General features: G+C 39.7%; 1 protein-coding gene across 10 annotated transcripts in view; it reads left to right on the top strand.

Moving 5' to 3' along the window:
• The window catches only part of RB1CC1 (RB1 inducible coiled-coil 1), a 91,950-nt gene that overhangs the window by 12,672 nt on the left and 66,197 nt on the right, over nt 1-13,081 (top strand). For 2 of the 10 annotated variants that reach the window (XM_024251073.3, XM_054561609.2), the window contains exon 2: nt 92-356. The exons of 6 other annotated variants lie outside the window; for them this stretch is intronic. The gene's annotated coding sequence lies outside the window, so the exon portion shown is untranslated. The remainder of the gene's footprint in view (nt 1-91; nt 357-13,081) is intronic. 2 more of the 10 variants (XM_054561608.2, XM_063726651.1) reach the window with 1 other exon arrangement.

Below are 13,081 nucleotides of genomic sequence, written 5' to 3'. Positions count from 1 at the left end.
AAAAAGTGATTTTTTTTTTTTTTTTTTTAAAGAAGACTTAGACTCCATCTCAAAAGAAAAAAAAAGTGATTTTTTTTTTTTTTTTTTAAAGAAGACTTTAGTGGTATAGGAGCTAAAGTAAAGAAGAGAAAATTTGAGATCAAGCAGCTTTATCAAGAGATTTAAGTGACAGAAAAGTGATGATCTGGCCGAGCATGGTGAGTCACACCTGTAATCCCAGCACTTGGAGAAGCCAAGGTGGGAGGATCACTTGAGGGCTGGAATTCATGACCAGCCTGAGCAACATAGAGAGACTCCATCTCTTAAAGAAAAAGAAAAGAAGAAAAGGAAGTAATGATCCTTGTGAGCAAAAATAGGTCAGTATCCTCTTGTTTTGACTGGATCAGAGTGTTCAGGCAAAGGAGTAATCAAACTCCTTTTTCCATTTACTGTTGTTGTATAGATCTGTTCCCTTGGCGGGTCGCAGTGGCTCAAGCCTGTAATCTCAACACTTGGGGAGGCCGAGACAGGTGAATTACCTGAGGTCAGGAGTTTGAGACCAGCCTGGCCAACATGCTGAAACCCTGTCTCTACTAAAAAATACAAAAAATTAGCTGGGCGTGGTGGTGGTGGGTGTGTATAATCAAAGCTACTTGGGAGGCTGAAGCGGGAGAATTCCTTGAACCCAGGAGACGGCGGTTGCAGTGAGCTGAGATCACGCCATTGCACTCTAGCCTGGGCAACAAGAGCAAAATTCCATCTCAAAAAAAAAAAAAAGATCTAGTCCTTCACACATTGTTATATACATAAGGTTGTACAGCCCTTTGAGAAAGAGACCAGTTATGTCTGTTTCCCTAAACAACTGGCTTGAGAGTCCAATTTATACAACTTACTTGTAGAATCTTTAGTAATTAGGCACTTTGGGTGTCACCTAGGTCAACCTCCCTCTTAATGCAGTGACAGGTCCAGGGAAATTCAATTCAAGTAAAGATTTCACGTTTCATGCCTGTAGTGATTGTTGTTAAACATTGAGATTGAGAGTGTAGTCTGAGAATAAGAAAACCTTGAATATCCTTTATATTGGTTAGATGTTGGTGCAATTTGTTTTTGTGTATACGTGTTTACTTACAGGAAACTAATTTTCGTTATTGGCAATTGTTTCTGTGTTCCCTTTATTTAGTGTTTATGCCTTGCCATGGATACAGGGTGGTCATATCAGACATTGCTTGTATGTTCTGCTCGTGTTAATGGATTGGCTGCAAATAAGATATGCCAGTGACCAATAAGATATGCTTAGTCCACACTTAATTAAGAACATGTTGCTGATTTTTTTTCTTTTCGTTTTTTTCTAAAGATAGTCTTGCTCTGTTGCCTAGGCTGGAGTGCTGTGGCACAGTCTCTGCTTGCTGCAGCCTCAAACCTCCCAGGTTCAAGCCATCCTCCTGCCTCAGCGCCCCCACCCCCCCCTCCATAACTGGGACTACAGGTGTGCGTCACCACACCTGGATAATATTTGTATATTTGTAGATATGGAGTCTCACCATGTTGCTCAGGTTGGTCTGGAACTCTTGATCTCAAGCAATCCACCTGCCTTGGCCTCCCAAGGGTGCTGCCAATGCACCCAGCATGTTGCTGATTTTCTTTGAGACATAGTGGGAAAGAAAATTTTCTCAGCTCTGTCTTACCACAGTAAAAGACTGCCTTCAGAGTGTTTCAGTTACCTCTTCCCATCAATATGAGAAAAGATGAGTGTGAGAAATAGGTAGAGGGAAAAATTAAAGTTTTTTGTGTAGCATGAATTATGGGAGGGGATTATATAGGTAATTTCTAGCATGCACGTAGCTCTTGTATAGGCACTGTGCCGGTAGGTAGATATTAGAGTAGACATGGTTCTTTATAGTAGCCATTTATAAAATGGACTTGCTTTGGTGAAACAGCTCCTGGCATCATTCAGACATTTTTATCCTGTTGTGTGGGTGCGGAAACACTGGGATTGTTCTATAAGCTTTCTTTTGTTTTTGTATTTATATATATATGTATATTTCTTTTTTTTTTTTTTTTTTGAGACGGAGATTCACTGGAGTGCAGTGGCAGAATCTCGGCTCACTGCAACCTCTGCCTCCCGGGTTCAAGTGATTCTCCTGCCTCAGCCTCCCAGGTAGCTGGAATTACAGGCATGCGCCACCATGCCCAGCTAATTTTGTATTTTTTTTTTTTTTTCCACTAGAGACAGGGTTTCACCATGTTGGCCAGGCTGGTCTTGAACTCCTGACCTCAAGTGATCCACCTGCCTTTCCCTTCCAAAGTGCTGGGATTACAGGCGTGAGCCACCATGCCCGGCCGTATTTTTATAATTCTTACGGGAATCAAAAACACAGAAAGATAGGCAATAGAAGAATGAGCTATGATGTACCCATCATTTTGATTCTGTTATCATCACCTCATGGCCAATCTTGTTTTAGCTATACTTCCATCTGCTTCTCATTCTTTACTTTAGACCTTCTCATTCTTGTTACTTTAGACCTGTAAATTTTGAGGAATAGATATACCCTACAATAGCCCTGTGAGGAAGATGTTATCTCTACTTTTGAGATAAGAAAATTGAATGTTAGGGTAAATTTCTTTTCTAAAATCACCCAGCTTGTAAGTGGCAGAATAAGAATTTTAACCAGGTCTGTTAAATTCTTCCTCTGCAGTCAGTTGTTTTTCCTTCTGTTTAGGTCAGATTATAACCAAGGAGGGTGGTGTATTCTGACAGCAGCTAAATGTTTTACTGGAGTATTACCAATTCAGTACCTACAGACACTTGTTAATTGTTTTGGGTTAGGGTTAGCTTAGGGTTAGATTTTTTTCCTTTCCTCTGCATTATTTTTGACCATTTAAAAAACCATATTGAAGGCCGGGTGCGGTGGTTCATGCCTGTAATCCCAGCACTTTGGGAGGCTGAGGCAGACAGATCACCTGAGGTGAGGAGTTCCAGACCAGCCTAGCCAACATGGCGAAACCCTGCCTTACTAAAAATACAAAACAATTAGCTGGGCGTGGTGGCAGGCGCCTGTAGTCCCAGCTACTCTGGAGGCTGAGGCAGGAGAATCACTTGAATTCGGGAAGGGGAGGTTGCAGTTCACTCCAGCCTGGGCGACAGACCGAGACTCTGTCTCAAAAAAAAAAAAAAAAAAAAACCATTACATATACTGTTTTTATTAATACTGTTAGGCTTATTAAAAGTTATTCTCTGGCCGGGCGCGGTGGCTTACGCCTGTAATCCCAGCACTTTGGGAGGTTGAGGTGGGCGGATCACGAGGTCAGGAGATCCAGACTATCCTGGCTAACACAGTGAAACCCCGTCTCTACTAAAAATACAAAAAATTAGCTGAGTGTGGTGGCAGGCACCTGTAGTTCCAGCTACTCGGGAGGCTGAGGCGAGAGAATGGCGTGAACCCGGGAGGCGGAGCTTCCGGTGAGCCAAGATGGCGCCACTGGCCTCCAGCCTGGGCGACAGAGCGAGACTCCATCTAAAAAAAAAAAGTTATTCTCTCATATTTTAAAATTTCTATTCAAGACAACCCTGGGCAACATGGAGCAACCCCGTCTCTACAAAAAAATACAAAAAATTAGCTGGGCATGGTGGTGCATGCCTGTAGTCCCAGTTACTTGGGAGGCTTAAGTGGGAGGATTGCTTGAGCCGAGGAGGTTGTGAGGTTGCTGTGAGCTGTGATCCCGCCACTATACTCTAGCCTGGGTGACATGATGAGATCCTGTCTTAAAAAATATAAATAAATCAAATTTTTAATTTTTATCCATAACATTTTAAATTCTGTCTTAAAATATGAATAATAAAAGAATGGGTAGACAAATATTTACTAATAAATGTAGGAAAGTGTCTTGTATGTGTTTTAACTATATTTCAAATTTTTTCCCTAAAATTGATTTCATGGTACAGTTATTGGCTTAAGGAAATGTGATTTTATAAAACCTTTGCTTACCTACCTCCACAAACACCAGTTGCTTTCCAGAAACATCATAATTATTTAAAGTACATTCCGACCTGTAATATGAATGTTGAATGTGATTAAAATAATACATTTTCTAGTGTGTTGTTATGGAAATTTGCAAACATATACAAAAGTAGAGAGAATGTTACAGTGAACCTAATATAGCCATCTCACTTGCTTTAATAAGTACCAACATTTTGACAGTCTCACCTTTCTACAGCCCAGCTAATTCTGTTCTTTCCTTCCAGCCTTCCTTCCTTCGCTTATTTTTGCTGGACTAGTTCAAAGCAAGACTCAGGCATCATTTTACACACTAATTTTTCAGAGTTCATTTTCTGTTACTACAATGCCATTATCATCCAAACGAAAGTAATTGTAATTCTTTAGTATAATCCGATGCCCTGTCCATATTTAGATTTGCACATTTATCCCAAAAATGTTTTTATACAGTTGTTTTAAGTCAGGATCCAGGATCCGAACAAGTTCACACATGGCATTTGTTTATTTTGTCTCGTCCATCTTTTTTAGTTTATAAAAAGTCTTCTCTCTCTCTTTTTTTTTTTTTAGAAACCATTTGTTGAAGAAACGGAGTTATTGTTCTGTGGAATGCTTATTCTGAATTTAGCTGATTGATCATAATGTTTGTCTTTTTCTTTATACTCCATATTTCCTAGAAACTGGAAAACTTAGGTACATATAGATGCTTGATTAAATTCAGGTTTACTTTTTCAGAGGTGGTCTGGGATGGCAAGAAAACTTTATACTTGGGCTATGTCCATTTGAATCACTGTTAGCTGGAGGTTTTCCATATAAATGGACTGAAATACGCGTCTTTTTTGTTTTGTTTTGTTTTGAGATGGTCTCTCTCCCTTGCCCAGGCTGGAGTGCAGTGGGGTGATCTTGGCTCTCTGCATCCTCCATCCCCCAGGCTGAAACAGTCCTCCCACCTCAGCCCTGCAAGTAGCTGGGAGTACAGGTGTGCACCATCATGCCTGGCTAATTTTTGTATATTTTTTAGAGACAGGGTTTTGCCATGTTACCCAGGCTGGTCTTGAACTCCTAAGCTCAAGTGATCAGCCTGCCTCAGCCTCCTAAAGTGCTGGGATTACAGGCGTGAGCCACCGTGCCCAGCTATCCAAAATACATTTCATATGGGAAAGACAGTGCTTCATTTCTTTGCTTTTTAAGTTTTTATCATGGGTTCTATCTTAGCTCACTGAGGTTTTTTGTTTTTGTTTTTTTGAGTATCATTATGCAACATGGATTTTTATGGGTTGTTGCCATTCAGTTATTTGTACTCATTCTTTTGATGCTCAGACTGTCCCATCATAGGCAGTAGAAGCCTTTTAAAGTTGTTTTCCTTGCCTTTTTGACCTAATCTCTTTAGTCTTTTTTAGTTGTCTTGCTTTATGGCATATTAAGATGTTCCAGGCTTATGTGATTGGTACATTTTCTACTTTAGACATTTAGCATTAGCCACTTCTCCAAAGGTTCTTAGAAACCGTAGTAGGCCGGGTATGGTGGCTCACACCTGTAATCCCAGCACTTTGGGAGGCCGAGGTGAGTGGATCATGAGGTCAGGAGTTCGAGACCATCCTGGCCAACATGGCGAAACTCTGTCTCTCTAAAAATACAAAAATTAGCCGGGCATGGTGGTGGGTGCCTGTAATCCCAGCTACTTGAGAGGCTGAGGCAGGAGAATCGTTTGAACCCAGGAGGCAAAGGTTGCAGTGAGCCAAGATTGTGCCATTGCACTCCAGTCTGGGCGACAACAGCAAGACTCCGTCTCAAAAACAAAACAAAAAAAACATAGTATGAGTGTGCAATGAGGTTAGCCAACTCTGCAGTTAGAAGGAACAGTCCCACAAAACTGCCCTCATTTCAGATACTAGTGGCAAGTTTGGCGGTGCCCAGAACCCACCCTCACTTCAAACCAGCTGACTACAAACTCACAGGTTCCCCATATCCACCCTCTCTTTGGAGAATTCACTGGAACAGGTCAGGGAACAAAGGAAAGCACTATACTCACAATTACACTTTTATTATAAGAGAAGGATACAAAAATTAAAATCAGGCAAAAGAAAATAGGCAGAGAGCAGAATCTGGAAGGGGTCCAAACTCAGAGCTTCTGGCTATCATTGCTGGTGGAGTCATAGACAGCATTACCTTCTCTTGGCCACAATGTGTGACAATATACACAGAGTATTGCTCACTAGGGAAGCTCACCTGAGTCTTTGGTGTCCAGAGTTTTTATTAGGGCTTGATTCTGTACTGTCCACATGACTGACCTTTAGTCTCTAGCCCTTCCTGGAGGTCAGACCAATGTCTTTAGTCAGTAGTTCCTCTGGAGGTCAGAACTGAACTGATATATGAGTCACGTTGCTACACTGACATGACTGAAGCCCTGAGGCAAACAAAGACAGTTCTATCTGTTAGGACATTACAGGGGCCTAGAGATCACCTCCCAGTAGCGAAGGGCAAAGGCCAGACCTTTCTTTGGTTAATGTTAATTTTTCACCGCCTGTTGTGCTGTGGGTACTTTTGGCTCTAGGTCTGTCGATTCCTTTTTTTCAGTGGAGCTATGGAATAAATGTTTTATGGAAAGAGAAAAATTCTTGTTTATACTAGTATTTCTAAAGTACTTTTTACTTCTTTATATATTTTATTTCTTTTTTCTTGGTTTGAAAACCTTGGAATTTTAGGTCGAAAATCTTTCTTGCTTGGTAGGTGAAAAATACTGTCTTCTTTTTAGATTTGTATTTCTTTGATTACTGAAGAGGCCTCAAATATTTTTCACATTTGTTAACCACTTGATAACCTACTCATGCCCTTTGCCTATTTATTTTCTTATTAATTTATAAGAGCTCCTACTAAAAAGCTAATAGTAATCCTTAGTCACTTGTTATTGTCATTCTCGCCAGTAATCACATCTTTGGATATTTGAATTAAATGATGGGTGGCAGGTATGGAAAATAACTACCTCTTTTTGGTTTTCTACCCTTTCCTCTCCCCCTAAGCTAGAATACCAGTCATTCTGTGATCAGTCCTGGGTCTATCATCTGTTAGAAAGAAAACTGGGAAATTGGGCTTGTCTCTGAGCAGGACTTCTTTGTATTGTTGCTGTCACTTCCATATGATGGAAGTGCCGCTTACCAGGAGGTTCAGTCCTTCACTAGTAGATGCCTGGTATTAACTAAGGTATGTGCAGCTCTCACTGAAGTGGCTGTAGTTGCTTAAGCTTTGGAGGAAGAGGCACACACTTTCTCTCTAAAGGACCAGATAGTTAAGTATTTTAGGCTTTACTCTCCAAGAGGCAAAATTGAGGCTATGATGTGTAGATGTTTAATGTAATAAGAGAGAAAATTCCTGCTGCATCCCATTTGCCCGGGATGAGCCATCCAGGATGGTGGGCATGTTTTGTGCCCAGTTGGCATCAGTTCCAGACTATCTCTGGATCCACAGGGGACTACCCGAGGGGGGATGAGCCTGGGAGAAGAGGCCAAACACCATGTTACTTTCTGCTTTGAGAGCAGATCCTGAATCACCCGCCTCTTCTTCCTGGAAGCCTGGTGGGAGACCACGTGACCTGTTGGGTCTTCCACTCTAGAGCCAAAATTATACTCCTCACTGCCCTGCAGTTGCCAGCAGTAGCAGTGGAGTTCCCTTTTTGAAGGTGGCCCCAGTGTGTGCCCTGGGAGTGAAGTGTGTAAGGATGCAAAGGGGTAGCTGTTTGTGTTAAACACTCAGCTCTGTTCTTGGCTACGATAGGTAGGTTCTCCTCTATATGTTTCTTTAGCTATGAAGTGTTCAGCATGCACGTTTCTAGAGAATTCCACACTGCCAGGATGACCAGGTATGGAAAAATTTCTCTCTGCTACATGCCAAGATCACCTTTTCTTTTCTTAAATCTTAAGTTAAAGGGTACATGTGCGGGATATATGGGTTTGTTACATAGGTAAACATGTGCCATGCTGGTTTGCTGCACAGATCATCCCATCACCTAAGTATTAAGCCCAGCATCCATTAACTTTTCTTCCTGATGCTGTCCCTCCTCCCACCCTTCACCCTCTGACAGGCCCCAGTGAGTGTTGTTTCCCCACCCTACCCCCGTGTGTCTATATGTTCTCATCAGTAACAGGATTGCTGGGTTAAATGGTATTTCTGCCTCAAGGTCTTTGAGGAATCGCCACACTGTCTTCCACAATGGTTGAACTAATTTACACTCCCACCAACAGTGTAAAAGCATTCCTTTTTCTCCACAACCTTGCCAGCATCTGTCTTTTTCTTTGACTTTTTAATAATATCCATTCTGACTGGTGTAAGATGATATATCATTATGGTTTTGCTTTACATTTCTCTAATGATCTTTGATGTTGAGCTTTTTTTTCATGTTTGTTGGCTACATATATGTTTTCTTTTTCTTGTAAATTTGTTTAAGTTCCTTGGAGACGCTGGATATTAGACCTTTGTCAGATGGATAGATGGCAAAAATTTTCTTCCATCCTGTAGGTTGTCTGTTCACTCTGATGATAGTTTGTTTTGCTGTACAGAAGCTCTTTAGTTTAATTAGATTCCATTTGTCAATTTTTGCTTTTGTTGCAATTGCTTTTGGCTTTTTCGTCATGAAATCTTTGCTGTGCCTATGTCCTGAATGGTATTACCTAGGTATTCTTCTAGGGTTTCATAGTTTTGGGTTTTACATTTAAGTCTTTAATCCATCTTGAGTTGATTTTTGTATGTGGTGTAAGGAAGGGATTCCGTTTCAGTTTTCTGCATATGGTTAGCCAAGACTCCAAGCACCGTTTATTAAATACGGAATCCTTTCCCCATTGCTTGTTTCTGTCAGGTTTGTGGAAGATCAGGTGGTTACAGGTGAAGATCACCTTTTCATTTATGGACACAAGGAAATCTTGTTCTCTCAGGATCTGGGTCCATGCCATTTCTTGGATGATGACTTTGCTTTCCGTTGAAAAACTTACCTTGTCACATTTAAAGTGTTCTATTATTCCACTCTTCTTACTTCATATTGAAAGAGGTTTTTTTTTTTTGTATTGTGTTTAGTAAAGGAAAATTTTTAAATGGTCACATAAAGGAGAAAATCTGCAAGGGGGAAAAAGTGTTGGTATTTCTAAAGGAACAGTAAAGTCCCAAGTCATAGAATATGCTTACTACATGTAGTCTTATGTAAGGGATTTTAATGTAGTATGTTCATGTTCTTTTTTTCTCCGTGATCCAGCTATGGATTTTAAGTTTTTACGACTTTCTTTCTATGTGACTTTAGGAAACAACTTCTTTGAGCCATAGTTTTGTCATTTGAATGATGTGGATAATTCTTAACCTCTCTCACTGTAGGATTTGTGAGAATATCATATACTTCATATAGTTCTTACTCATGTTTCCAGTCAATGGAAGCTATTGCTATGCCAACAGTATCTTTATCTCTAAAGAATAAAAGCAAAGTGGAAGTATGTATTTTGGAACTTCATGTTTGTTTTTACTTTAAAAAAATGATTTTTTGTAGCTTTTTTCCCCCAAAAGTAGGTATCATGGAGTTTTATATAAATATAAAATTTTCATGTTGCCCACTATGATATTAAAATTCATGAGAGCAGACAGTTTAATTATTTTGTATTTTATTCCCAAAGTTAAGAAAATGCCTGGTACCTAACTAGATTCTCAGGTGATATTTTTATTGAATGAATGAATTTATTGACCTGTGTTCACACCCCTGGCTAAGTTTACTTTTGTTTTGGTTTACTAAGTTTATTCCTTTAGACAAGTTTAATCTGAATTGTAATTTCTCATCTGCAAATGGAAACCCTAATGATATGAATGTATTACATGTAATGATAAATGAAGTCATGCATGTAAAACTACTTAGCATAATGAGTGGTATACAATGAATAACTCAATAAGTATTAGCAGTGATTATGATTATGATTTTATGTCCATTTACTTAGGACGTGGAGAAAAGAAGAGCATTTGTGGCCATGAAAGCAATGAGCGTCACATTTCCTCACAGGTTACCAGTACTGGTAGACCCATGGGAAATGATGCCTTGTGTTAGTAGTTGGATTTTTCTCTGAGACTTTTGGTAGCTGACAGTTAGTGAGGATGTAGAGAGTGAAAATTTTTAGAAGAGGCTTCTGATTAAAGATGCCAGTCTTAGGACTATACACAATGGATGAAAACATGGGAAAATGATATTGTCATTAACATCACTTAGGAGCTGTTAGAAATTTGTATACTGGAGTCAGATTTTAGGTTCTAGAGTCACAGTTATCAAAACTATCCTTGAAGTAGTTTAAATTAATTTTAACCTAGTTCTGGAGCCAGTGTAATCAAAACTATCCTTAAAATAGTTTAAATTGTTCATCAAGTATGTAGACAAACTCATTCGCAAGTAGGTTTATTTCTTTCACCTTTTTTTGGTCAGCATTGTTTATGATTGTCGTTTCTTAGGGTGAGGTGTGTGCATGTCAAATGAAGAGATTGGTGTTTGTTTAAAGGCACACAGCTGCTACAGCTTATTGGAGTTTCCCTCAGTTTGCTTTAAGTATCATGGAAGAGGAGAATGGAACTGAGGTCATCTTTACTCTTTAATGATTTCTAAAGCTTCTGATTGAAAGCAATGTATTGGCTGTAGATCATGCAAAAGAAAAGCTGAACTGTCCCAGATTGGAGGAGATTAAATAGATATTATAGCCAAAAGCAATATGATGATCCTGAAATAAATCCTGGATCTGAGGGGGGGAGACTACAAAGGATATTATTGAGGCAGTAGTTTGAATATGGACTGTAGATTAGATAATAATAGTGCATCAGTGTTAAATTTTATGATTTGATAAATGTACTTTGGTTATGTAGGAGAAAATTCTTGCTGTTAGGTAAGACATTCTGAAGTATTGATGGATAAAGGGAAATTCTGTCTGCAAATTACAGTAGTTCAGGAAAAAAAAAATCTGTGTGTATACGTATGTGGAGAGAGAGCATGTATGGAGTGTGCACTGACACAAGTGATAAATAGAACACAAGTGTTCACAGTTGGTGATCTGAGTAAGGGGGAGAGGGGAGTTCTTTGTACTATTCTTGTAATTTTTCTGTAACTGTGGAATTATATCAAAAGATAATATTCAAAGGAAAACGAGAAAACAAAAAACAATACAGTGATTATTACTGAAGATTTTGTGTTTAGTCTCACAAAAATGGTGTGTCTCCTTGTACTGCTTTACATCTTCTCAGTTCAGGCCTTTTCTTATCCCAACAATACCATTTAAATGTAACCCACATAGAGGCCTCCTTTGATCACGTAAATCTGAAGTAAGTCCTTCTTCCTACCCACTCTTTCTTTTGTGTGTTTATTACGACTTATATCATGTTTGCTTTGTTCTTGTTTAATGCTGCTTTCTCCTTCAAGACTGTGGACTCCATGAGGACAAAGATTATGTCTGTTTTTTTCCCCACAGAATACCCAGTCCTGGCACATAATATCAATACCTGTGTTTTGGATTTGGATGAATGAATGAATGAATGAATATTCCTTCCACTTTAATCAGCATCCCTTAGCCACCTAATCTCTGAGAAAACAAAATGCCTCCTTTTAAGCTGTAAGATAAAGCCTATGCTTTTGGATTTGGTATTCATTCACTCATTCATTCAGCAAATCTTTATTTAATACAGTCATCTGATTCCTGTTTATCTCTAGCTTCCTTTTGTTAACATCTCTCAGATCTGCATGACTTTTCTAGGTCTGCACCTTCTGGCCAGTCTTCTGTCAATCTGTTAAGTGCCTTTCATAGTTCCCTGTCACTCTCCACATGTTTCTTAGAAAGTATCACATTTATGATAATTATGCCTACTTTCCCTGGCTGTAGATACTGCCTTTTTTTTTTCTTTTGAGAAAGAGTCTGGCTCTGTTGCCTAGGCTGGAGTGCAGTGGTGCTATCCCAGCTCACTGCAACCTCCGCCTCCCAGTTCAAGCAGTTCTCCTGAGTCCTGAAGGAAGATGTGTGTGAGGGTAGGGCAGGTGGAAGGGGTGATCATAGCAGGCAGGGCAAATAGAATCCTAAGCGTGGAAAACTGCCCCATGAAGACTCAGAGACTTCAGCAGCTCGATTTGTTTAGGGAGTTTAAGCAGTGTGATATTTGGGACTGGTGAGTTGGGGGAGGGGTAGAGGATGAGGGTGAAAAGTGGTGGAAAGGACGAGCATATTTTATTTGCTGTCTTGGTTGTTATTGTCATTTAATAAAGCATTTAGAATAGTTTCCTGGAATATAATGAACACAAAGTGGTAGCTGCTGCCCTAAAAGTCATAATTGTCTTGAGTTTTAAAGCAGCAGAAAAACTTGGATCAACCTAGCATGTAGGAAGATTTCTTTGAAGGCAGCATGGAGGTTGACGGACTAGTGATTGAGGAAATCAGTGCAGGTTGAAAACAGGGTCTGATTTAAGGCAGTAGGGATAGAAATAGGGATATTGTGTCATTAAGTATTTAAATATTAGAATTTACAAGACAGATTTGCTGATGTTTATATGTCTCTTAGGAGGAAGACAAATCTAGGATAATATGTGAGCGATTGGGTGAATCTAGACTTCATCAACAAAGAGAAATGAAAAATTAAAGCAAGGAGATTTATGGGGCAGAGCTCAGTTTTGAAACAATAATGTTGAAGAAATGCATATAGGAGATTGATTTGGATTTGTTGAGTTTGAGAGGGATTGGATAGATAGTTTAGTTTAGGAGAGATTTGGGAGTCAGCAGTCAACAGTGGTGGTAGCAGCAGCTATGGGAGTAAGTGAGCTCTACTACAAAGGTAAGGCAGCTGAGATCCCTCCCAAACTTTGGAGAGTTGACTTATCTGCCAAATACCATGTTTTTTCTTTGACATCCTGTTGGGGGAACCCACCCCCAATATTTCAGTGTAGGTTCTATTTTCCATTAGTGTTGGCCAGCTGAGAAAGAGAGACAGTATAAAGAGAGGAGTTTTACAGCTGGGCCACCGGAGGCGACATCACATATCGGTAGGACAGTAATGCCCGCATGAGCCTCAAAACCAGCAAGTATTTATTAAGGGTTTCAAAAGGGGAGGGGGTGTAAGAACAGGGA

This window comes from Pongo abelii, chromosome 7, assembly GCF_028885655.2.
Source record: "Pongo abelii isolate AG06213 chromosome 7, NHGRI_mPonAbe1-v2.0_pri, whole genome shotgun sequence".
NCBI classification, from domain to species: Eukaryota; Metazoa; Chordata; class Mammalia; order Primates; family Hominidae; genus Pongo; species Pongo abelii.
The sequence above is the reverse complement of the archived record's forward strand: the minus strand, read 5'-3'. Positions and strand labels throughout refer to the sequence as shown.